At 40.4% G+C, this 27,244-nt stretch overlaps 1 long non-coding RNA gene across 1 annotated transcript in view; it reads right to left on the reverse strand.

Moving 5' to 3' along the window:
- The window catches only part of LOC139444993 (uncharacterized), a 55,741-nt gene extending 37,920 nt beyond the window's left edge, over positions 1–17,821 (reverse strand). Inside the window, exon 1 of the long non-coding RNA XR_011651855.1 lies at positions 17,490–17,821. This is a non-coding gene — a long non-coding RNA (uncharacterized lncRNA). The remainder of the gene's footprint in view (positions 1–17,489) is intronic.
- Between the last annotated feature and the right edge of the window lie 9,423 nt (positions 17,822–27,244).

A 27,244-nucleotide genomic window follows, 5' to 3' on the forward strand; every position in this document is an offset into this window, starting at 1 on the left:
TGGATAATTCCAGGTTGGCAATTTCAGAATTGCACTATCAAGAGAATATTTAGTTTGGTGCTTGTTCCGTTTTGAGTGACTGTTGCATATAGCATTACGTTACTGGAGAAAGGGCCGACTCCTTCCGAACGTTTCATCTTAAACGATGTCGGCGTTTGAAGAGGTGCGCCTTGCGCTGGGCATATTATGTTGTGTTGAAAGGGTCATTCGACATGTCGTTCTTGTTTATGTACTGTTACGTTACTTTGATGCCTGCAAACTACGTCTTTGGTCTTTTTCTCAGTCTCTGGTTAAATGTCTCTATAATTGTCATTAACCCTCAGTCCTACAATTTTATATGACAGGAACCTTTTACCAAAAAGTAGTATGTCAAGCGTTATAACTCAATATGCTGTACGTTTAAAAACTATCCAACCTGACCGCATAAAGCTGTCACAAAGTAATGCTTTATCATTCCCCGTTCCCTATCCCAAAAGAGACTAATTCCTCCCACGACAGGTCACTGCAGTCTGGTCAGTGGCAAAGGCGAGTGTGGGACTGACTCATCAAGGGAGCTCGAAATCGGATGAGACCGCTAGATTTCACATGAACAGATTCGCTGTTTAATTCGTTTGTTCGTCGTGTAAAACCGCACTCCGACATATTCCAGTTATATGACAATGGTCTGTAAATAATGGAGTCTGACTCAGACAATCCTGTGATTGGCATCATGAACATCGATCTACACAACTGGCAACTGGTGATATGCATCAACCAAGTCGGCGAGCCTGACCACCCGATCCCAGTAGTCGCCTCTTACGACAAGCAAGGGTTGGTGAAGACCAATTCTAAACCCGGAGGCCCTCTTCATGCATATTGTGTACATCGCTATATTTACCTTCAGAAATCCAGTTGTTACAGGGACGAGAAAGCGTACCTCGTCAATAGATAACAGTTGTAAGGTCTTAGCTCTAAAGATGAAATCAATGTTATTTAGCCCTAAGTGAGGAGCAGACTGGCCAGAATATACCATAACAAGCGTAAAGAGGTGGATGGAGTCGTCAAAAGTGCCACAAAGTTATCAGCAAGGCGTTGCATAAGCTACAAGAAGGCTTTCACAATTGGAATACCCGAATTTCTTCTGCATGAATCAAAATAGTTTTTGAGTGAGTGTCTTACGTCGCTTCGAAAGGTGGGAGGAAAACCCGAAGCGATCCACTTGGTGCATAGCCGCGCAATTGCGGCGCCTTAGAAGACTGGACCACCCATGCCCCCGAGAATTAATGAACATATGAACAAGTTCATCAGACACCATTAGCCAAGATTTTATATGTCGAACAGCCAACTATATAAGACGGATCAAGACGCCTCATCCTTCCGGCAGAGTGAACTACAAAGGGCCGATAATCCATCCACAAGCTTGGCAAATTAGTCCAATCAGCAGGCTACAGATGACGGAAATACAGAATGGTGAAGTGGAGCTCGTTTGCTACTTGAGATGGTCCATGTTATCATGTTAATAATACAGCCAACAGTCGAAAGGGATCGTTTCTCCCTCTAGCCATGCCAACCTTTTAGACCATCGATAATTTCCACATCTTCTGACAGCATGAGAACAAGAATCAAGCGGAGGACGCGTGAGGAGGTTCATTTTATCAGACAACATACCATGAAGGCATGTATTAGTAGCAAATGCATGGTTGTTAGGGAAATCATACAGCGGTTCTTTTTCTGTGTCACACATTTCCGCTTGGAGACGTGCTGACATGGCTGTTCCAGTTTTTCCGGTTTGCTGACTGGCCTGAATGTACGTACGAGCTTGTCAATGTGCAAGAGGTCTCATCCTTACTCTGAACTCGTACATGTATATATATTTAGGCAAGACCCTGATTATGCGTCTAGGTTTGTTGGCACATTGTCGCCATTTTTTACACATTACTAAATCACCACACAACGCGTTATTTACAGCATGTTTTCACGTCTAAATTTCGGATATTTACTCCGAGAAAGGAATTTAAAAAATAGCATATGAGTGATCACGGGTATCTGTCCTTTATGAAATCACTAAATTCACTCGCTCATGCAAAGTTCCGTCATATCGTAATAGAAATATTTCCTCACGGTTTAAAGCAATGGTTTGAGAAGTTTATTTGTACACCGACTAAAACATAAACCATTGATAATATTTACACCGACTACAATATAACATAAGCAATATACACACCCACCCAAATTAGAAACAGAAAATATACTTTATCGACTAAAATAAAACACAGGTAATATATACTCCGACTAAAACTAATCCAGAGAAGCAAACACATGTTTTAGTTTTAACATTATTAGACAGATTAACATGCCTACAGTAAACTACGGTTATAACGAACACGCTTATAACGAACTAACGGATATAACGAACTAACGTTTTACTCCCGACTATATGCTGTAGTTATGCTGTATATATGCTTATAACGAATTACGGTTATAACGAACTAAATTTGGTAGTCCCTTTGAGCTCGTTATAACCGTAGTTTACTGTATATGGACAGTAGAAAGCCTCAACGAAGCCTCTTTTCGATTTGCACATTGATGCAAAAGTAGTTTAGCAGCTATCCCTTTTCATTATTTGACATGGCTAACTCAAATGAAGTTTGTATATATATGCCTGAATGGTTCTCTCTTTGGCTGGATGCTGCCATCAGCATCTATCTGTAATCTGTCCATATTCGATTTAGCGATATAAGCCAATTTGCAAATATGATTCTGAAGAGAGCGTTTTAAAACTCTTTAGCGTGAGAATACGCACATGTGAATGTCCTGACAGCTATATGTACATCCGTAACCCACAACAGCAAGAGTTGGATAGTGGTACCTAAACTGTCCACTTCAACGATTAGAGACCGGTTCCTTTTGTTCTAACACCTGATGAAAGGTTAACATGTGCACATAGAATCGCCAAGTCCAGAACATCGAAACATTTGAATTTCTCATCCAACTCGCAATGTGTCCGGCAAGCAAAGTCACTCTGGAAGCGGGATCCGGACCTCCTCTGGTCACCCAGCCTGCGGTGTTTCGGCTGCGTTATGTGGGATAATATGCTATTTCAATATTAATGTAAAGTTACCGGAGGCACCCCCGTGCTGTACATATATGAACGTACCAGACATGTCCCGGGGAACTTCCAAAATCTTCATGTCCGAGAGAAGAATCCTCATCATGCATCAATCAATGTCATAGTGAAGTAACAGACAAGAGTCATGCGTGCCGATTCAGTGGAATGGTAAAATCTTTGCAGCGGCACTATTTTAATAGGTATTCCTGTAGCCAGAGCATGGCATTATATACTATACCTAAACATTACCGACTGTAGTACAGTTACACTATTGGCACGAGCTTATGATAATCTGTTGGTCACAGGTCTACTGATACCGGCAGTGGTGATAGTAGCCCTACTGTTGATACTGGTAGTGGTGATAGTAGCCCTACTGTTGAAACTGGTAGTGGTGATAGTAGCCCTATTGTTGAAACTGGTAGTGGTGATAGTAGCCCTACTGTTGAAACTGGAAGTGGTGATAGTAGCCCTTCTGTTGATACTGTCAGTGGTGATAGTAGCCGCTACTGTTGATACTCGAAGTGGTGATAGTAGCCCTACTGTTGAAACTGGTAGTGGAGATAGTAGCCCTACTGTTGATACTGTTAGTGGTGATAGTAGCCCGACTGTTGATACTGTTAGTGGTGATAGTAGCCCTACTGTTGATACTCGAAGTGGTGATAGTAGCCCTACTGTTGAAACTGGTAGTGGAGATAGTAGTCCTACTGTTCATACTGGCAGTGGTGATAGTAGTCCTACTGTTGATACTGGCAGTGGTGATAGTAGCCCTACTGTTGATAGTAGTTTTGATATCAGCAAAATAGTTTTCAAAGCAGGGGTAAACATAACTCACTCACTAACCAACGCTTTACACATTTTCGCTCTCCTGGAACTGACTTATGTGTGTTTATCTGTTTTGAATATGTTATTGAAGTTACATGTTCGTCCAAGGATGTATTCACTCTATGTTGCAAACATATGGAACCTTGTAATGTTTTTTTAAATATTTTAGTCTGTAGCTTTGTGTCAGTTTTTGTTCCAGAACTATATTACCGTATTCGACGTAATAAGCGCCCAGGGCGCTCTCAAAATTAGAAATAGGGGGCTCTTATTAGAATATTATTTTGGTGGAAAAAACAGAGTTGAAAGATAAATTTCGTGGTTTATGCTGACTGTTTATATACGACAGATATTTTTTCCAGAATTTAAATGCCCATAATGAAGAGTGAATATAACACACGAGTGCGTATTATACACGAATAAATAGGTCTTGTGTACATTGATCAATCAGAAGGGGTGCTAATTAGGATTGTTCACTTGCCAATATATCAGCAAATATCGCCGTGGGCGCTTATTAGAGCGGGGCGTTTATTACGTCGAAAACGGTATAACTTACAAAGGAAAATCACGAATTTGTATCACTTACGATAACTATTGAGTACCAAATACAAAACTGAGACCAATTTATAAACTGGAAATTAGAAATCCAAATATCAAAGAAATGATATTTCAATAAATGTAAATTCTCTCGATTTCCACTTGACTTGTTATAGCATAACTGAATCGTCACGTTCATCGATAATTGTCATTCAAAATGTCAATTACGCGTAATTTATTCCGTTTTCGTGACGGACAATATCATACGGATGTAGAACTGACTAAATACTTCATTAGGAGCACCATAGGTACTCAAAATACTTCATACCGAAAAAACGTTAAGAAAGGCAAATGAACGGTTCTATTTATACAAATCTCCTGTTTGTCAGAGGACATAGTTTTTGCACCCTTATAAGAGGAGTGGCATCATGGAGTGACGATCTTGTCCGCAGTGTCTTACAAATATCTTCAAGTGGCCTTTACTTTCAAAAATAACCAACAGGGCCGAAGAACCTAAGATGTGGTTATTTGTGAATGCACACTAACCGTCAGTTTGACGTGGAAATGTTACTATTCCTGATTAGATCTTTGCTTGGGATCACCATGCAAGTTAACGCTCTATCACCTGAGGAGGAGCCTTGACACAGTGAAATAGTGCAATGTGACCCAACTCAGATATGCGACGTTTGTATAGATGTATAAAGAGATGGCCAAGAGACAAAAAAAAAGAAACAGGTCAAGTTGTTATATTGTCATAAGACATCGACTACCGAGCTGAAGACAGTACACGCTATTACACTGGGTTTGACCAAAAACGTACAAATGTTATCAAAACGTTATTAGGCTGAAAACAGTGACTGGGAAACACGTATCAAATAGATCACTATCGAATTTCTTGTTTGTTTCAATTTTATCCACTCTCAATCTTGAGCGTGTACTTTCTTTTGTCCGACAGTTTTATTCAATATGCGTGTAATGTACTTCAACAAGCCTTTTAAAAAATAATCGGTTTATCAATCCCTTGTTTAATGAACGACTAGTTTTCGTATTTTAATAACCATTACTTAGATAAGGAACATCTTGGTTCTTTTGACATAATCTATTGCGATTGTTATATATTTTCATATGAAATAATAAAGTAGTTTGACGTTTTTAAGTTTGCGTAATGTACAATATTTTCAGGTAATGATTTACTAGTCTAGTTAGTTTATCATGCACGTAGTGAGTGAGTGAGTTAAAGTTTTACGTCACATCGGCAGTATCTCAGCCATATAGTGACGTTATCATGCACGTACATGAACGTAACATACTATAGTACTAGTGACCCTGTTTCAAGATTACATTGACTTTAAAAGAAAGTTAACTAACAGTCTTTGATATGTCTGTACATCGTTAACCCTTTTAACTGTTCTTTGGTTTCTGATATCTTCCAAATGTATTCACAAACTTATTCAGAATGAACCTCGTTAGCATGGTTAGTAGATCGTGAAGAGGAAGTTTTCAAACGGAAAAAGCAAGTTCAAAGCGGTTACTTCAATCTCTTCTCGGAGTAATTACGGACAAGCGTATCAATTCACATGTCAAGAGTGGCAGTAACCAAGGTATCCCCAGTCTACTTTATGTCGTGTCATGTTTCAGATAAGTAAACTGACCGTGAACTACTGCATCAACGGACGCAAATATGTTGCTTTTGAAAGCAACAAAATCTTGAAAAGAGAACTTGGCCATAATGCGATTGAACGACGCGGCTGGTGCGCGTCATTGAATAGCCCTCGACATCGACGCGACTGAAGGAAACTTATCAAGGTTGCACTACCTGCATGATGTCATCTCTGAGTTTAATGATACAAGACAGTGGTAAGTGGTTAATGTGACCTTTACAATCGTAGTACCACGAGTGAGTGAGTTAATATTTAGCGTCACATCGGCAGTATTTCAGCCTTGTCGTGACGAGAAGTTAAACATTAATAATACATATATTTAGACCAAAAAGTAAAACCTGTCATCGATAGACAGTACAATAACTAGAATATCACAGATTAGATTTAAAACTAGATGAGGACATTTAAAAGAAGAAAGTAAAGTCAACAACACAATATATGGGCTGTATATCGTCAGTAGCTAATGGGAGATTACCATGGGGTACAACGAGCAAGAGGAACACTTATATATTGCGGGCCGTTTGAGATAGCGTAGTGGTTAAAGCGTTCGCTCGTCACGCCGATGGCCCGGGTTCGATTTCCTATATGGGTACAATGTGTGGAGCCCATTTCTGGAGTCCCCCCGCCGTGATATTGCTGGAATATTGCTACACTCGGCGTAAAATCGTATTCACTCTCTCACTGTATGCATTGTGCATACGTTATGGTAGGCGTAAACACCCCACACGTTATCATAAAAAGACTGCATGAAACCTGTGATGAATTGTAATACCGTCGACGCTCTTTTAGTGGCAAATCTGAGACTGAGTAAAAGCATATAATTAGTTTTTTCTACCTATGCGACAAGTGTGACCGCACACTTTGATTTGATTTGTTTGTTGTTAAACGCCGCACGTAATATTCGTATTATTTACGGCAATAATGAGTTGCTGAAGACCTATTCCACCCCGGATCTTCACTGGTCTGACCACTTACTACACTGTTATATAACATTTATACAAAACCCCGCGGTGACATTGCAACTCAACGAATACATGCATAGTCAGTGTACAGCGCACAGGTCACAAATCAGGCGAAGTTAAGCAACGTTGTTTGTTGTTATCGTAAGCAGCGATCCAAGCAACGTTGGTGGCGGAGAGTAGTGTCATGGTTGGCAATGTTCAGCCGCTTGACGCCTGTGATAACCCATGGCTTCGGTACAGCCTCACACAATGTTACATGTGGTGTATCCTTAGGGAAGGGAAATATTCCTCTGTTCACCAAGCAGTGAATGGGTACCCAGAAGGACGAGATTGTATTCTGACTGTTAACCTTCTCGCGCCAACATCTATACAAGCCCTGTTAAATATTTAGAAATATGAGTGTGTCTCTGCGTCATACATAATATGCACTTTTGACTGTATGAAACACTCTCATACTCTCCCTGGCAATGTAGTGATGACATGTGTCTGAACATGCTGAAATGTAATATCCTTCTGAAATGAAGGAAAAAAAACATCTTCAAGCTCCTCACAGGCAGCCTTGGTTGTATACTCCCCATGGACTTTCTACTGACACGATTCTCGTAATCCGGTGTCAGGTGATGATAAATACAAGACGCAGTGTCGATCCAATTAAAGTATCTACCTATCCGGGTTTGTTTTCTCGTTATCGGGTTTCGACGAATAAGATAAACGACTATCATGATTTTATCATTGATACGAATCTAGGGGTAATTGCCATCCACAACTCTTCCGTGTTTATTTAGGCCTTATATACTGCAACGCGAAAGACAGTATACACGCGGAAATTGGATTTGACTGAAATATTCAAAATGTTACTAGGCAACACATTACAGTTGCAAACTTTATTTGAAGAGGAAACTATGAAACGTAACGAAATAACACTGCAGTGTCAGTAGTATCGTTTGGTTAACATAACAGCCAGTCTCCCTGAAAATATAGCTGAAACATGTAGGAGAACAACCCGTGTCGTTTAATTATTTTGGGAATTCTTTTACATATGTGCTACACCAGTCAATCTCACCACTTATATATATCCAAAGCACCAAAGTTCAATCATATGTCAAATTGTATGACTTCGCATTGTTCTCTTTGTCGCTTCAAATTCTCTTGTATCGATACAAAATGATATCTATATACATCTTAAGTCAATGTGTAAAATTAGACAAAGTATAAATTGCAATTTACAAAACGCCCAAATATTTCAGTCATTTTACCATTTTTTCCCGTCAAATTTACTAACAATTATTAGGAATTTCAAAAGGGATTAAAAACACCACAAAAGACTTATTATGCTAGGATTAGAAGCCAATTAATTAAAAAATATATACATTGACTTTCGTTTTCTTTGTATTCTAGCATTTTCACTAGGTGATGAAATAGAGCATAAAATGTTTTGGAATTCGTTGTCAGAATATAATAGATGGAACAATAATTGTCAAATGACTGAAATATTTTGGGTATTGGTATATTGCCTGAGTCAAAATTTCAGTCATTGTACACATTGACTGTAACATTCATTAGACATGCTACGAGTATAATAAATTTATTAAATGTGTCGCTAGTTTCGTCGACTCATGATTAACAAAGACACAAATACATTTTGTTTCCATCCTCGATTATACGTATAATCTCCATCCTATTATGATAAATACCCAGGACCAATTCGCCACATCAACTTCGTTCATGAAATGACGTCATGATATTCATCTGTCTTATGAGAACCATTTGCAGTACATGTATGTTCACGTGTCCATGTGTGTATTTGGTTTTAGCGTTGAATATTTCGATTCAGAGACAAGACGAATCTGTGGTGGCGAATATTATGCAATGAATTATCAAGGATGGTTCTGTTAATGACGTTAGTAAGCCCATTTGATAATCGACTACAACTCCCGAACATGAGTGGAAAGGATCACATCGTATATCCAGATCACGGCCTGATGCAGGATATCCCAACGTATGTCACCCCGTGAAGGTCCGGGGTAGAATAGGTCTTCAGCAACCCATGCTTGGTTTCAGCCAGGAAACTGCGCACCAAGCAGATCAAGACCGTATACACTTGGACATTGCATTTGACTCAAACGCGGGACAGACCCGTGAAGACCCGGGGTCTTCAGCAACCCATGCTTGCCGTAAAATGCGACTATGCTTGTCGGTAAGAGGCGACTAAGGGGATCTGGTGGTCAGGCTCGCTGACTTGGTTCATGCATGTCACTGTATCCCAAGTGCGTGGATCGATGCTCATGACATCAATCACTGGATTATCTGGTCCAGACTCGATTATTTACAGACTGCTGTCATATAGCTGTAATATTGCTGAGTGCGGCGTTAAACAACACACGCACACACACACACAAACACACACACACACACAACGTATATCGTTCAGGTCCTAGTCCATGTGCCAAAGTACGTGGAAATGGCACATGGATACTTATGAATATGTATTTGAAATCAGCAAGTATATGAACGAGTTATAAGTGTCTCGTGCTAAATTACAACGACCGTTAGTATTTTGATTTTTTAATATCCCTTTACCTTCCACGAATATCACAAACAGAATATAGTATGAGACAATGCTTTTCAGTGCCGATACCTGGTCAAAGACGCAATATATAATCTCACCCGAGTGTCTTTTGGTATCAAATAAATCAACACGAGTTAATAAAAGTGGCAAAACTCCGATGCTTGCCGAGGAGTTTTTAACACTTTTATCAACGAGTGTTGATATATGTGGTATCAAAGGACACGAGGGTGAGATTTAATTTATCATAAAACATCATTCTTTCAACTTTTTTCAGTTTGTAGACAGTAATAAGCAGTCTTAAGTGTGAAAAGTACTGCCAATAGCTTCCGTAGCAGAGCCATTAGTGATGTCATTTGATTGTGACGTCATTGTAACCAATGACATCACAATGCTCTGCAAAGCATTCTAAGAGTAATGTCATTGCAGCGATATCTACACTGTAGATATCGCTCGATCTCACCCAAGCGATATCTCCTGTGGGAGCCAGTTTTGGATGATAAATATACATATCACGCCGTTAAGACAATATCTGGCGCAAAACTATTTGAAGCCGATAAATCTTTAAGACTTACGGGATAATATTGTGTACTCGAATGTTTATATAACACCATCAACGGTTTTTGTATTCATGGTATTCGGATACCGGAATGATTGATTTGTGTCCGTTGGGCCTTTACAAGGTAGGAGACATTTACATTGCGGCTATTCCTACTTTTCAATGCCTTGGACAATTTGGGAACAATGTACAAAAAAAACAAATATAATGGATAAACAAAAATGCCCTTAATCGTCGCCAGGTGATATTTATATACACCGAACGTTAAAATAAAAGCCTTCTAAGTGTGTAGGTGCTTATAGTGTTGTACCGAGGTACTTTGACTATGGACTGACGCCGAGGTAGCTTTGTGCTCTTGGGTAATGTAAACTGTGGTAATCCTTTCAATTAGTGTTTTTGCTAGAACGTTTACATCGGTTTTTGTAACAAGGAAGGTAATGAGTGTGAGTGGCTTACCTGTCATGAATTAGGATTTAGTTCGTATTACGGGCATGGCATGGTTGTTTGCAGCGGCGAGCGGATAATCCACTAGGCACCAGCGTCAGTTAATATCATGCCATGGGATTGAATGACATGCAACATTCTAGAACCCTTCTCCTTAAATGTCATATGCAATATTTTAGAATGATGTCGAGTTTCACTTAATTAAATACATGACTACATAATGGCAGACAAGCATACAGTCATGCACTGAACAACATCACTAATGTGGAGATACATACTGAACATCGCACAGGAACACCTTCATATTAAATATATTTTGCAGGTAATGCGAGGCATATAAACGGTATCATGCTTAGGGTGCATTGAATACTGTATCAGAATAAGATTTTGACTGAATCAAAAATATTCAATATAAGGACAATGTAACAACAACTTTACCCTCATGGGTCACGCTATCACACAATTATTAATTCATTTAATGAGCTTAATGAGCATGTCTGGTGTTTCCAAAGTCTTCCAATATTGTTATCGTATATGTGTCCACTAGCTGGTTAAAAGTCAATGTCATTTACACTCCTTGATGAGGTTAACTGGACATGGCTTATTGCTTCGGAATCTCATGGGAAATCTGCCCGCGTAGTTAGGCGATTGAGAATAGACATCTTGTTTCACCTTAATGGACATCACTTGGTCCATGTTTTGCCGAATTACTGATGAACACAATGATAGAACGACCGCGCTCGAGTGTTTTGATGTTCTACTGTTGCCAACTGAGATAATTTCTTTAACATAATGATACGATGGAGGACTAATCAAGTTGGTCTAGGGTAATTATGTTCTCCAAAATCAAAGTCAGTTGATCACAGAACTTGTACGCTCAGAGACTGAGCGCTATTCTTAATGACACCTTATTGTTCATGGCTACTGTATCCCGCCGTTTCAGCCTGTCTCCTCAGAAGATCCTATGGATTTACGGTCCGTGGTAAACTACTGTAAACCGTGTCCCGGAGCACTTCTGCTTCTCAATGGTTCTATTCATTATTGGGAAAGAAGAGATTACAAGGAGGCGACATTACCTTGGCGAAACATGAATGGGAAACTCATCGATAACAGGCATTGTTCTTTGTCGCTTGACATGTTTTTCATCTTTGACAACACGTTTATGTTGGTTATATGCGGACACGCGCATGTTTCTCTCTCTCTCTCTCTCTCTCTCTCTCTCTCTCTCTCTCTCTCTCTCTCTCTCTCTCTATCAATCATACAAACCTTTTCCATAATCTATTTAATTATAAGAAATCTCTGCTAAATGCAAAGTCCATTTCACGATTACGACTACATCGTGAGCATCTGTTTATGAATCACTATCAAATAGCCTTGATGTCAGGTGTTGAGCGTATCATGCTCCAGTGGTGTCACCCGTTACAAACGCATTCAAACGCATTCAAAGGCAAGTGAATTCTTCACTTGAAAAATATAATCACGAGTACGCCGCTCTGACCAGCATAGCAGTAATTGTTACATCACGCCATGCCAGCTTCATGTGGAAAGCCCGAAGTGATGCAGGTCTTAGACGTTTCACCACAAGGTATATCAATTCATGTTTATACACGAAACGGGAGTAAAACTGCAGAATAATAGGATGTGTTTTCCGTCAGATGCAATATCAAGTTCCTATTGGACCAGCCAGCGTATGTGAATATTGCATGTATTGAAAACATTAGAAGGATTATCGTCTTGTTTTTTTCAATCATGGTATTGACAATACTCACGTAAATACGCTTTAGGAGATTATTGTGTTCCGCCGATGTGTGTTTTGTTTGCAATCAAAATGCAATGAATCAGAAGTTTTGGAAATGAATCCATAAAGATGTTGTTTTAAGTTTTTGATACTTTGCATTTATAGCTACTTTGTTTTCGGCACCGGAAAGTGCGCCACTGGTGTGAGGCGGCCCCGCTGTACTCATGCTGCCTCTAATTACCAGATTCTACAAGTTTTGGTCTTTATATCAGCTTAATCCCGAAGATGACCCTTGGCTGCTCAGAACTAATTGCGTTCTCCCTTGTTTTATAATGAGTTGTAACCATCTATGCCCTGCATTACCCTGGCTCCGTGAGGTTACTGAAATTCTGTTTTAACGGTTGACGAGCAACTGTTTTGCTTGATCTGTCTGAGCTGAGCCATGTTAAAAGATAAGGATGGAGTGCAACAAGTGGCAAAGGCTTTATATAACATTTTGAGACATGATCGTTTGTGACCCAAATAAAAAACGTCGGACACATGTCGCTATCACGTTTCTGAGTATTAACCTTTTGTGTAAACTGCTTTTTAAACAGGAAACCAATTAATCATACATCGTCAAGGAAATATTATATCTAATCATAGACATCAGTTTGAAACATGTCCTATATTAACAGTATGTCGTTAAGAACGATAGTTTTCGTAAGTAATCAACAATGGTAATGGGTTTTTTTAGAGAATTGTAAAATGGAATTTTGAAACTAATACGCTTTTATGTTTCCAGCACTGATTACTTCCTAATTAATTTCCATGATCAGTTGAACAGAAAAAAAACATGTGAGTGAGCGGCTGAATACGATTTTAATCCGGGTTTAGCAATATTCCAGCAATATCACGGCGGGGAACACGAGAAATGGGCTTCACACATTGTACCCATGTCGGGAATCGAACCCGGGCCTTCGGCATGACGAGCGAACGCTTTAACTACTGGGCTACCCGACCGTCCCACTTAATTAGTGCATTCGGGTCAAGGCAAATACAACCATTCTAACAAGGATCATTGCAGGTGAAAATGGAACATCTTGCATTATTAGGAAATAACTGTGATACAGGAAAGTCACTGGAGACCATTTCCAGAGCCTATCATTATATCCCTACTGCTAAGTACATGTATATGCAGTTATATATGCACTTGGCCAGGTAATATCAGTATATTAAACTCTCGGCAATGTAATTTCTGTATATGAACCTTCGGGCAGGAAATATTCGTATATAAACAGCCAATCACACCTACCAAAACTGGAGGAGCACAATTTGTTCTGGCAACAAAAGCATTATATTATTACCATATTAACACTGTATACATATACAATATCTCCTCTTGCAGGCAAAGTTTGTGACGACAGACATCATCTTTCTGATAAACACAGGCGTATGGAACAACATACTGAGAGTTATCATAGCGGACGTTGTGACGTTTTATCATTCCGCCCGTGGATGTGTACGGCCGAACATATTTAAACATCAGTAAGGATACGATGTATCGATGAACAACTCATTTATTACAATTAGGAGCGACGTTTCGGTGTAGGTTCTAACACCGTTATCAAGTGATGTTATAACCTACACCGAAACATCGTTCCCAATTGTAAAAGAAGTTGTTCATCCATGTATTTTATCCTTACTTAGTACTCCACCTTCTAAATGCCTCTCAATTAAGATATTTAAACATCGCGTGAACACACCAATGACGAATGAACTGGATTCATTCTCAAAATGTATAATCTGTAATATTATTCATTTTATGTCATGACTACAAACTTGACTCTCTTGCGATGTTGATTTTTATATTTGGAAATGTGCGTATCTTAAAAATACTTTATTGTACCATTGGTAGGGGCCATGAAGATAAATTAAGATTTGATTTGTTACATCCATGATGAAAGTTGGTATGTTCGTCCTGTGGCATTGAAGTAGGACACTGGGTCTAATGTAACATTATCGACAGGGTTGTCGGTACGAAAAGAACTTTTGTTCGTATTCTGTATAAACAGAAAGCGACAAACACCCTTTTTATATCGATATGAAATCTACACTGAAAGGAGAGTCCGTTGTACTATTCCGGTTTTGTCACAAGCATGTGGTAATATTCGATATTGGGTAATATTCTTTGGCGTTGACGTTTTATTATGAATCACTATCAATAGTGTCACCCACCCATATCCAATCGCGGTGCCTTGGACGACTGGGTCTCTCGTTCACCCAGATACATAATGCAATACTACGCTAAAGGAATGATTCCCATTATAGGCGTTCCCTTATTTCCCCCATCAGTATATATCTACATATCGACTAGACCAGTTACTGTATTATAATAATTGAAAGTTTACTTAATAATGGACAACTCAAAGATTGTTTATATTTACTTAGTCTTATTTCTGTTGTCCTTGTTTTCCCGCGGAGTCAAACTTTACATGTATAAAAGTTTAAAGTGAAAAAATACACATATTGGCAGAATAAACTATTTATATATAAAAACTACCGAAATTATCTTTCAAGTTCTAACCACGTATCCTGCCCCGGGACATAACATGGAAGCAATGCTTAAGGCGTTGTTTGTTGCTATAGGTTACAATATTAAGCACGAACAAAATAATCACAAATATGACTTTGTATAGGATGTGTTTGGACATTCTGTAATGTATGCTACTCTTAATTACCCTTATACCCATAATATAGAGTGGACGTAATCGCCGTGTGCTCCCGAAATGATTTCATACACTTCATTTGAAAAGTGATCTATTGAATTTCATCAAGCTATGCCACAATCAACAGACAGCTGTATTGATTGTGGTATGAGACGTTCTCAGACCTCTTGACTGGTATCTCATTATCGTGTTAAAACAATGGGCGAAAGTGCCTCCGAGATGTAGGGAATGAGTCTGAAGTGGACACTGACATTAGCTATGTACTGTAAAGTGTGAAGTGATGTATGAAAGGATGATATGACCAGGAGAGCCACATCTGTCTCACATCTGCCACTCGCTCGTCCACACATTAAGGAGCTCATGCCCCATGGGCATTCAAACTTGTATCTTTGTCACAAGACCACAGACGTATGACATAAAACACTTTTGTAAATACATTTACGAATCACTGAAATGTCACAATACTGACATCAGGAACGCGCCCAATGTGAGTTAAGGCCATGTTCAAGGTTCATGTTGCCTTGGCCCACATGGAGCACCGGTTGCCCAGTCGCTATGAGGCGTTGCAATTCGCTGTTCAAAGTTCCGTACGTTAGTCGTTCCAGAAGTACCATTGGTTCGAATCCCGGTTACTCTTGCTTGTGTTTCTTGGTTTGTCGGCACCATGCCATTGCTCATGCGATTTAAAACAGCTACAGTCGTCAAATATCAGCACCACTTCGAGATTTCGTCCTACATGATGCTGCCACAAACGTCAGTAGTCGCGTTAAGCCTCACTCACTCTGTCACTGAGCCCATAGTAATTCACCCGTTCCCACCAACACACCCTCTTTCAATGAATATCTGTCGAGGTGTTTGTGCAGCGTGGAGCAATGTGTATACATTATACCCCATTACATATCCACGCGGGAACTGTGGGTTGGAGTACGTTAGACATTGACGGTCGTCACAAAGCAATTTGATAATCTTTGCAACAAAAGAATGACAGAAGCCATTGATAAACACATTTTACATGTACAGCAGAATATGTAAACTAATGATTTACCCGTGGGGATCCGGGTCCTTCAGCAACCCATGCTTGCCGTTAAAGGTGACTATGCTTGTCGTAAAAAGGCGACTTACGGGATCGGGTGGTCAGGCTCGCTGACTTGGTTGATACATGTCATTAATCCCAATTGCGTGGATTGATGCTCATGATATTAATCACTGGATTGTCTAGTCCAGACTCGATTATTGACAAACCGCGGTCATATAGCTGTAATATTGCTGAGTGCGGCATTAAACAACAAACAAACAAAACTATAGGCAACAATAGACTTTGTTCTCATCAATTTCAAAGCGACCAATGACCCATAATACCAAAGTGGGATGACTTATGACTAATAATACTACGCGATTCGTTCTCTAATAATTACACTTTGAGAATGTCTTTTAATATTACCTGATGAGTGAGTGAGTATGGTTTTACGCCGCTTTTAGCAATATTCCAGCAATATCACGGCGGGGGACACCAGAAATGGGCTTCACACATTGTACCCACGAGCAGATGCGGAGTTCTCTCATATAACCTTAAAGACATTCACCCCTTAGGAATTCCGGGTTAGAAGTGGTCCCCAGCAACCTATGCTGGTCGTTATTGGCAACCAAATGGATCGGGTGGTCAGGTGACTTGCGTGTCACGACGGTAGGGATCGTTTGCTCACAATATAGAGCACTGGATGGTCTGGTTCTGACTCAATAATTTACAGGCCGCCATCGTATAGCTTGAATATTGATGACTGCAGCGTTAATCAACAAACAAACAGATAAACGTACAAACATTCAGCTTGTTCATCAGGTTCATTTCAATCAGGGGGGCAGGAGAAAATAATAAGACAGAAAACATTGCATTGCTGATTTTCTCAAAACGAGAAGTATGACAGTTTATAGTGGTATAGAAAATGCACACAAAACAGACTTCTGTTCATTGGCAATATACATGTCTGTGTCCACAACACCATATGTGTTCTCCGCGGCTTCTGAAAAACCCGTAAAGCTTGGCTAGAAATCGTCATAGTATATTTTGTTTGGCACGTGTATACATTTTCGATTTTTTCTGTCGGTCTGTTCACACGATATGTTAGTTTTCACACTGATAAAAAAATACATTTTGAAATGTAATGTACATATAAAAAATGATAGAGGTAGCCAACAGACTTTGCAATAGGCAATACGGATTACGCGAAAACAAATCTACTGCTTTAAGCAGGAAACGGTTATGTTTCTTCATCGTTCTTACACGGGTAGCTGAAAATGAAGACGGCAATTGCAGTCGGATGCAACTAAGAAAACGAACAACACTGTTCTATTCATGAAATAAAAGCCCTTGTTTTAAAGTTATACTTGCAACAAAACAGTACTAACGTACCTGTAAATGTCGTCTTGTCTGATATCCTAGCCTGTACACCGTCTCTAGGAATACCGGATTTGAACCCAGAAAGCAAGGAGAAACGTTGTAGTGAAACAACAGCAGGCAGACCAAACTTAGCAAAGCCTCTTTTGTGCCACTGGTGAGAAGACTTCCCCGGCTTAGTTATAGCCAACGTGAAGCGTGGGATGTCAGTTGATACCCTTCGCTCGATATGTTTCCGATGATAATCTGTAATGCTTGTTTGGGGGATGTAGTCAACATGAGCCACAGCGCGATGTGAGGTACGAATGTAAAGTGGTACTACGCCACCTGTCACTGTATCCTGTTCGGCTTCCGTCGATCGATTGGCTGACTATAGTCCGTTAAAACTCAGATATCTAATTTACACTAAAGGTTGTGGTCAGGAGGTGGCTCGTCGCAAAGCATACACGAATGGATGATGACATTGAGTACCAGAGTCTTTGTTAAACTAACAGCATGTAGGTGTAAAGGTTAGAGGACAAGAACCGGGTGTGTAATGGTTCACAAGGTTAATTAGTTACGGTCCGAGGCGCCTGCGACTTTGCAATGAAAACCATTGCAATGATTCAACACCTGAGAATCTGATCGATTCAAATTAACCACGGCCAGCACTCACAGAACCTTGGCAACTAAGATGTTTAAAGAACATTGTTCTGTCAAGATTATCTGCCAGAACATTGTGTGAGTAGCCCTCATGTAAGGCACATGGTATGTGTCCTGGAGCGTTTCACACGAGCACCTCGCTCTCTGCCATCTCAGGCTATATGAGTCTCAGGGAAAGTATATATAAAATCTATATAATATTCATATTGGACCAGCTTGAGCACACTAATCCATCACCGAAGTATTACGTGCCCATTCAGTTATGAGCAAACGTTGGCCTTAACGAAACGCTACCAAATCACACGTACGTTGAATGAATAGCATAACATCCCAAGTAAGACACAAATATCCCCATTCAACTTTGCGGACAGTTTTGATGTCACTAATTATTTACTGTTGATCCCATGTTTTCTTCATCATTTGTTGGCCTTCGGTGAGGGTTCGAAACCCGCTGGCGACACACGTTTCATAAAATTGTTCATACATTAAAATCTTTTACAGAAAAAAGAAGTTCGTTTATTGCCAAGTGGTGTTTAACTGACTTTTCATTTTGTTGATGCGCGGTCAAATGACCAATAGTTAAGGTTGTTTTTTTCTCCGAAATGACCATAATTGTAGCCCTGTATCGTTTAAGGTACTAGGAATTCTGGAGTCATTCTAGAATATGTGCCCACAGTAACGGTTATTGCAAAGATGACGTTAACACCATGTTGATAACGTTGAACATCACCTCATTTGGCCCTTGTGCGAAGACGTAGAATTAAGCGACAAAACCATTTCCATAATAATACGAAATCTCTGCTAAAAGCAGATTCAATTGTACGACTATATCATGAACATGTGAGTATGAATCACTATCAAATAGCAATGATAGTATGGTTCACGAAAACGTGAGCGTATCCTGCCCCAACGGCGGCACCCGTCACAACATTACACACAAACTACAAAGGTAAAGTATCGTATCAAGGGGTGTCACTTGTGATACCTTGCCAGAACATGAAATGAGAGAAACATGTTATTTGAGATGATTAGCCAGTACATTCACTATATTCACTATAGTATATAATGTCAACGCCAGAGAATAACCAGTCTCGATTATCCAGCAACATTTGTTCAATGTATTATTTGCATTTATTCTTATATCAATAGTGTATAGGATTTCCCATGTGGTTAATGGGTTAGAATAGTACCCCTGCTGAGTGTGACGGTGCTCATAATATCAACCGCTACTTTGTCTGGCCGAGAATCGATTATTTACGGCCCGCCGTCATAGATGTAATATTGCTGAATGCGGTGTCCCACAACTAACACATTTAAAACATGATTACATTAACTTGGGTAAAATAGTCCCAATTTCGAGTGAGTGAGTAGACCGCTTTTAGCAATATTCCAGCAACATTCTAACCACGTGGGGAATCGAACCCGGGTCCTCGGCGTGACGAGCGAATGCTTTAATATCTAGGGTAAACCCCCGCACCCCTATACCCGCACTCCCCTCACCCCACCCCATCCCCATTATTTAGAGTTTCTCTAAGCGTAATGTGAAACATAGCGTTGTGGTATGGTATTTGATGTTTTTCAAACTTCAACTTTGCACATTGCATCCACGTATCAGTTTGCACAACAAATGTAACGGAACACGAGATGACACTGCTTTGTTAGAGGCTTATATATTTAGGTTATTATTTATACTTTTTATTAGCGGGAGAATCCAAATAAATTCTATCATCGTCTCCTGCCGAATCCGACACTTTAAAAGCTCCGATAATGCTAAGTATTAGTCTGTTTGGATTCGGTTTTAAAATAAGACCAGGATCTCGTTGCACCCTATTTAACTCCAGAACAGCCTTAGACCATCTAGTCTTGATGTCGTGTCTCATTGTCTATGATTGAATTAAGTATTGTCACTAATATTGTTTCCCCGTTAAATCTTCATGTGCTCAACTCGGCGTCATGCGTCGTATGTGGTCGTGGCGTGTTCATCAGGACCCGTGTTAACAAACGATTATCCTTTCAAGAACACACACGGGCACGGATACAGATGAAATAATACCAGGATTACGTATACATAACGAACTTGTATTTCAATGACATACACAAAAACAGTTTTACATCCTACAGACAAATATGTGATGGTGATGGTCGCTGCAGGGTCTGATTCGTCGACGGGCAAGGCTGCAGTTCAGACCACAGCGACCATACGTGTTCTCATTGTAAGTAGTGTAATAGATTAAAGGTATAACTCCTTTTATTGATTCGTCGAGCAATTTGTCCTGCCAGTAAAAGTACTGATTGTCGGGGGATTATCTGCAATCGACACTCCTCTCGGGGATTCTTGGGCAGATCTTGTCCTCAGAACCTAAAGGTTATCGAGAGAGCTGACAAAAAGGGGTATGGGATCGTCTCAGTGGCTTTGGTATGGCATTCCAGAAGGGACATTGTCGCGTTGTCGCCCTTACAGAAACGAGCAAAATTATTAGAATTAACCAAAGTGCGAGAACTTTGAATTATTATTTTGACTCCACCAAAGGGAGACAATGCAACAACACGTTTTTGCGTTGTCGCCCAATCTTGCATGTAAATACGTCAAAAAAGCCTTGATAATGTCGCTTGTTGTATTGTCGTCCGTTTCCATATATGAAGCGCATGTCTGTTATGTTCCTTTGATTCTAAGACAAACGAACAAACAGTCAATGACGCAAGTGGTGGCTTTTCTCAAAATAAGAATCAATATTTGATCGCTTTTTCAGAAATTATTCCAAATATTTTTCTCTCGGTTTAGTTATCATAAACTAACCTGTTTTGACAGCAAGAAACAAACCATTTGTATTTCTATCTTATTTAATTCCTGTCTCCAACAACTTTTTCATTTCGATGAGGGAGCACGGTTGATGTCCCAGAAACTAATGATAGTTGGTTCGAATGCCCGATTCGTCTTGGTTAGGTTTGTAGAATTTCGGGCTTCCCTTCACATAAAGATAACACGCCGTGATACAACTGAAATACGACTGAAGGCGGCGTTGAACAAAACCTAATCGCATGTTACCTAAACGTAACGAGTTTCTATTCGTTAGAGTACATACGAGGGCTGAACATTCTAATCCTGACAAACAAAAAACCAACAATAGTGTACGTGTTTTTAATTATATTTTTCAACATTATCTCCCTGCACTTCAAAACACTTCTCATATTGAAAATGAAGATTTTCAGGGAGAAGAAGTTTTCTGAAGCCACCCTGAAATACCTATTCACGGCAGCTTTGAGGTCATCGTTGTCGTCATAGCGCGAAGGTGTTATTTCAGTTTAGGAAACCGGTGGAAAGCACTTGGTGCCAGTCTGGCGAGTGTGGAGGGTGAGGAAGCTAATCGAACCCACAAAGTCGCACAGCAGCCTTTGAAAGTCGAGAGGTGTGAGGAGAGGCATTGTCATGAAGTAGTAGAACGCAGGCCGGAAAGGTGTAGACCCATGTTTCATCACCCGTTACTAATCTCTTTTTGAAATTAGCTCTACATTTTCTCTGGCAGTGTCAATTGTTTTTTCTTTTAGTTCAGAATTTGGAAACACAACGGGCAGATATCTTATTCATCTGTGAATATTCATGAATAATAGTTTCAATGGACCCATAGCTCAGCCCTGTGTCTTCCTCAAGTTCAGCAATGATAATACATCCGTCTGACAGTATAAGTCTTTCTATCTCCTTGATGGAATCTTCACTGATGAAAGTTGATGAAACCTCAAGACTTAGGGTCATCATCAAGGCTTATTCTCCCGCCTTAAAAATAGTTGTCCAACGTTTAACAGTGGAATAGCTTGGGAACTTATCCCCATACACTTGTGACATGCGGTCATGGATTTCTTGGGGAGTACTTTGTTCTAAATTTAAAATCTTGATGACTCCCCGGTACTCGTTCTTTTGGATTTATGTGTCCATTTGCACCCCTTTCACGTTCAACTGTCTGTCACTAATATACAAACGGATTCACTGATCAAATACACTTGCAACTACTCAAACAGTGTACTACATTGACTAGTTCACTTTGTTTTGGCCCATAGTTAAAAGTAAGTCAAGCTTCGAATTTTTTACCAGCACCCGTCAACGGTCAGAATAGAAAATCCTCCTCAATTGCTATTGATGTGTAAATAAATAACTGAAATATTAACTGATCAAAGCGGCATTTAACAATATTTACTCACTATGATTTCCATTTTTAAGAATAGGCCTTAAAGAACTTGATCAAGTAAGAACGTTTCACAGTAACGTTTTAGCGATATGTTCTTATATCAACCGTCACATAACCGATGATCCTTTAACACACAGACTTAGCTCCTTCTTTACGGTCTATGTATGCGCATTTGTAATGCCCGGGTTCGATTCCCCACATGGGTACATTGTGTGAAGCCCATTTTCCTGTGTCCCCTGCCTTGATATTGCTGGAATATTGCTAAATGCGGTGTAAAACCATACTCACTCACTGTAATTGCTGTGAGTGAGCCGACCACGCTAGGACCCCGACTTTTCTGTGACTTAACCGATCTTGTGTGCATGTAGTCGGTCGGGTTCGATTTAACACAATATACAAAGCACATTTCTGGTGTACCACCCCACCTCTTACCCTACCCCTACCCCCCATCCCCACCCCCACCCCCTTTATTTTTGTCATAATAATGCTAAACAAGGCGTAAAACCATACTCACTCATTTCTAGACACAAATTACCCACCACTCACTCACCTCCTCCAAACACTTTTGGCAACACTGACGAGACATCGTATGGTATAATGAGCCCAGTATTCCGACAGGAACTAGCTTATGAGAATATTAGTACCATCAACGTGAACAACCCTTCCCGCGGTATCTCACGAAGATTACTGCAAGACAATTACGAACTTATGTCCACCTTGATGACAGTTGCTTACACGTTTGACGTGGCCATTTACAACGGATGCAATTCCAGGACAGGAGGGGCGGTCGGGTAGCCTAGTGGTTAAAGCGTTCGCTCGCCACGCCGAAGACCCGGGTTCGATTCCCGACATGGGTACAATGTGTGAAGCCCATTTCTGGTGTCCCCCGCCATGACATTGGTGGAATATTGCTACAAGCGGCGTTAAACCATAATCACTCCACTATACTACAGTAAATGATAAAACACATGTACACGTCTATACAATAGTAAATGATATAACATATGTATATTTCTATACCGATAGTAAATGACACACATTATGTATATTTCAATACCGACAGTAAATGATACAACGTATGTATATTTCTATACAGGCACTAAAGGATACAATTTCTTAACCACAAAAAATTATACAAGAATGAGTGAGTGAGAGAGTATGGTTTTACGCCGGTTTTAGCAATATTCCAGCGGGGGACACCAGAAATGGGCTTCACACATTGTACCCATGTCGGGAATCGAACCCGGATTTTCGGCGTGACGAGCGAACGCTTTAACCACAAAGCTACCCGACCGCCCCTATACAAGAATGTGCATGTATATATTCTAAAGGCACTAAATGTCGATCTGTACATTAATAAATATACAGAAAGTAAGGTAACTTGTGAACATTACAGACATTTAGAAAAATTATGTGTTTATGTCTGCAAGATAATATTCAATGTACCATGTAATAATAACGATAGATGAGATAACAAGCATGTGGTACATATTCCAACTGGGGTTCAATCGCACCATGTGACTTGCTCCCAGAGTACTCTTCAGATGGAATTTAAAAGTAACCACATGTTTAGGTTCACAGTGGCTCCTATAAATCATGTGTCTGCCTTAATACCACGTGAACACTATGTATGTCTAAAGATGTCAAACTAGTTGCGGTACCTTTGTCATATTTTGTGTTACAGATCATTCTTTTTTCACAAACTACATATGCTGAAGTTTTATGGTTGTTAGATAATTCCAGTAGAGTTGATCAGAAGATAATTATTTGGATGGAGGAACAGATATGATCAGTAATGAGAATCGCTGTAAGCTGACCAAATATACATATTAACATTTCTAAAGTACAGTAACATGTGTAATTGTATGTAGAGACAGTATATAAAACAACTGTATGTCTATCCAGACAGTTGTTCCAAACATTCTTAGGGAACATTGTTATTTAACCTTTGAAAAATCAACGTCGTAGGCATTCCTGAGAAATAGTCCCTCCAAATATTAGACATTAACTGATAGCAATGAGTTTTCAATGTGACAAAATCGATCGAAGCGCCATATAAGACGGCAGTAGGAAGTATACATGTCTCACACAAATCAACACTATAATTACAACGTACACATGGGAGACGGGGACACAAGTGGCCCAGCCGTCTCTTGTGTCGTTGCAGATCTAAAACTTCCGGAAAAAGAAACATACAGCCATGATGGCTAAAATGAAAGAAACAAGACATGGTTATTCGACGGTAATGTATATTTCATACAGGTATCACAGCTGTGTTTGGACCGTACGTTTTCAGTGTTTTGGCGACTGATCAGCTTGGGAAACGTTTCGATGACTTTTGTAATGTTTGAGTCATTGTTAGTTTGTTTGCTGTTTAACGCCGCACTCAACAATATGCCAGCTACATGAGGGCGGTCTGTGAATAATCGAGTCTGGACTAGACAATCCAGTGACTGACATCACGAGCATCGATCCACGCACTTGGAATCGATGACATGCATCAACCAAGTCACACTTGCGTGGTTACACCTATTTGGGCTGTTAGTCCAGATTTAAAGAGGTCATATTACGACGATGCCGTATTAGCCATTCAAGATATACACACGTATATCTATTAAAAGGTGAGGATCCTCCGTTTTGTATCCCTTGTGATGAGAGAATCACACTCAAGCACGTACTGCGTGACTGTATTTATTTTTCCATTACAAGGGGTCAATATTTCAACGTTTTGTCCATAAAAGATCTTTCTAATCTAAGTTCACATTAATCAAAGATTTGTTTAAAAGAAATAGAATAAATAGATATTTTTTTATGTACATAGTTATTTTAAGGTAAGTTATATTAAGTCAGCGAGCCTGACGACCTCATCCCGTTAGTCGCCTCTTACGACAAGCAGCAAAATGGGTTGCTGAAGACCTATTCCACCCCGGATCTTCACGGGTCACTCCTGGGTTTGAGGCAAATCCAATGTCCAAGCGTATACGTTCTTCATCTGCTTGGCTGAAATCGTATACCATCATCTGATGTATGTTACTCCCGGGGCTACGGATCCACTCGTGCGCGGTTGGATTTACAGCTACAAATAACTATAGTTTAAAAGAGGCCTGAAGATCCGGGGTAGTCTTCAGCAACCCATGCCTGCCGTTAAAGTGACCATGCTTGTCGTAATAGGCGACTAACGGGACCGGTCGGTCAGGCTCGCTGACTTGGTTGATGCATATCATTGTATCCCAGTTGTGTGGATCGATGCTCATGATGTTAATCACTGGATTATCTGGTCCACACTTGAATATCTATTTTTCGCCGTTTTCAGCAATATTCAAGCAGTATCCCGGCGGGGGACCCCAGACGTGTGCTTCACACCTCGTTTTCGATCTAGAATCCTTTTCAAGGATACAAAGTAAACTGAACGACCCGTAGTTATACAGTGTGTCTGTTTAGATCTACATCGTCTCCAAAAAACATGAAAGTACGTCTTTTAACGCGTTAAAATGATTACGATGCACGTGGGATGTAACGGATTCAACGAGATGCACAAAATTCGGCTCGTAATTTCCCATACATCAAGCTATTGTCACAAGACACTCATATCATTCCATCTGTATATATTGTTGATACTATTCTATATACTAGCCAAAACCAGAAACTGTCCCCATAGAAAATCAATAAATATATATTGGAACTACATGGGTACACAAATACAGATGTAAACACAGTAATTAGTGAACTGAATTGAACACATGCGTGTGCTACGTTTCGTGACGTCAGTGGTTTCGGCATGGGTACGTACAACACGTTGGTGCATGTGCATCTCGATAAACTACGTCAGTGATTTCGGTATTGACACGTGCAACACGCCTGTGCCTGTACATCTCGATAAACTACGTCAGTGATTTCGGCATGGGAACGTACAACACGTTTGTGCATGTGGATCTCGATAAACAGCTTGAAGCACATGAATGTCTTACACTGCTGTCGATTTAGGAAGCTTAATTGTTTGACGTTTGATCGATCAAAAAATTAAACGGCTAATAAACCGCACATCATGCCACGACTCACAACTGCATAACGTTATGAGGTTAATGGGATGGTCCTTGGGGAAAGGTCTCAACGTCAGGTGGCTGCGCATTTCCATTGCCACCGAAACACCATTTCAGTACTGGTGAGACGTTTTTCAGAACAATAATGAAGTGCCGAGCACCCACGTGCAAGACGTCCGCGCGTCACAACGCCAGGCAGATGGATACGGGTGACCCATCTCCGACACAGGTTCCAGACTGCAGTGACCACTGCTCAGAGCATTCCAGAACATCGGTGTATCCAGACCCAACGTAGTCGACAAAGACCACGAAAGTGGTGTCGAGCCTCGCTCCAGATTTAACATTCCCATAGTGACGGATGTCAGTTTGTCTTCGGACGTCTTGGGGAGCGTAATTCTGAAGTCTGTGTCATTGAGATGGATTGCTTTTGGGGTGGTTCCCTGATGATTTAGGGTGGGACAAGTGCACGTCGGAGAACCCCTTTAGTTGTTCAGGCAATTTGACAGCTGTGGGCTACAGAGATCATATTCTCGGACCAGAGGCAATTCCGTTTCTTCAACGTCATGGTCCAGGATTGGCATTCAATCCGTCCATCCTCAAACGGCTTGGGCTGCTATGGCTTTTCTTCATCAGCACAAAGTACTGCCTTGACCTGCAAATTCACCGGATCTCTCCCTTGTAGAGCATGTGTGGGATGAAATGGAGCGACGCCTACGCCGTGTACCAAAACCGCCAGATAACGTTGCAGAGAACTTGGCAAACCATGCCACAAGCCTTCCTGCCCATTTGATAGACCCTATGCGTCGGCGATGCACTGCTGTTATCGCTCCCCACGGTGGGCATACCCTCACATACTCCCACACCAAGCGGACACGCCGTGATAAAACGGAAATTCTGTTCAAATCGC

Source organism: Haliotis cracherodii, unplaced genomic scaffold (assembly GCF_022045235.1).
Source record: "Haliotis cracherodii isolate W230 unplaced genomic scaffold, xgHalCrac1.p SCAF_6, whole genome shotgun sequence".
NCBI classification, from domain to species: domain Eukaryota; kingdom Metazoa; phylum Mollusca; class Gastropoda; order Lepetellida; family Haliotidae; genus Haliotis; species Haliotis cracherodii.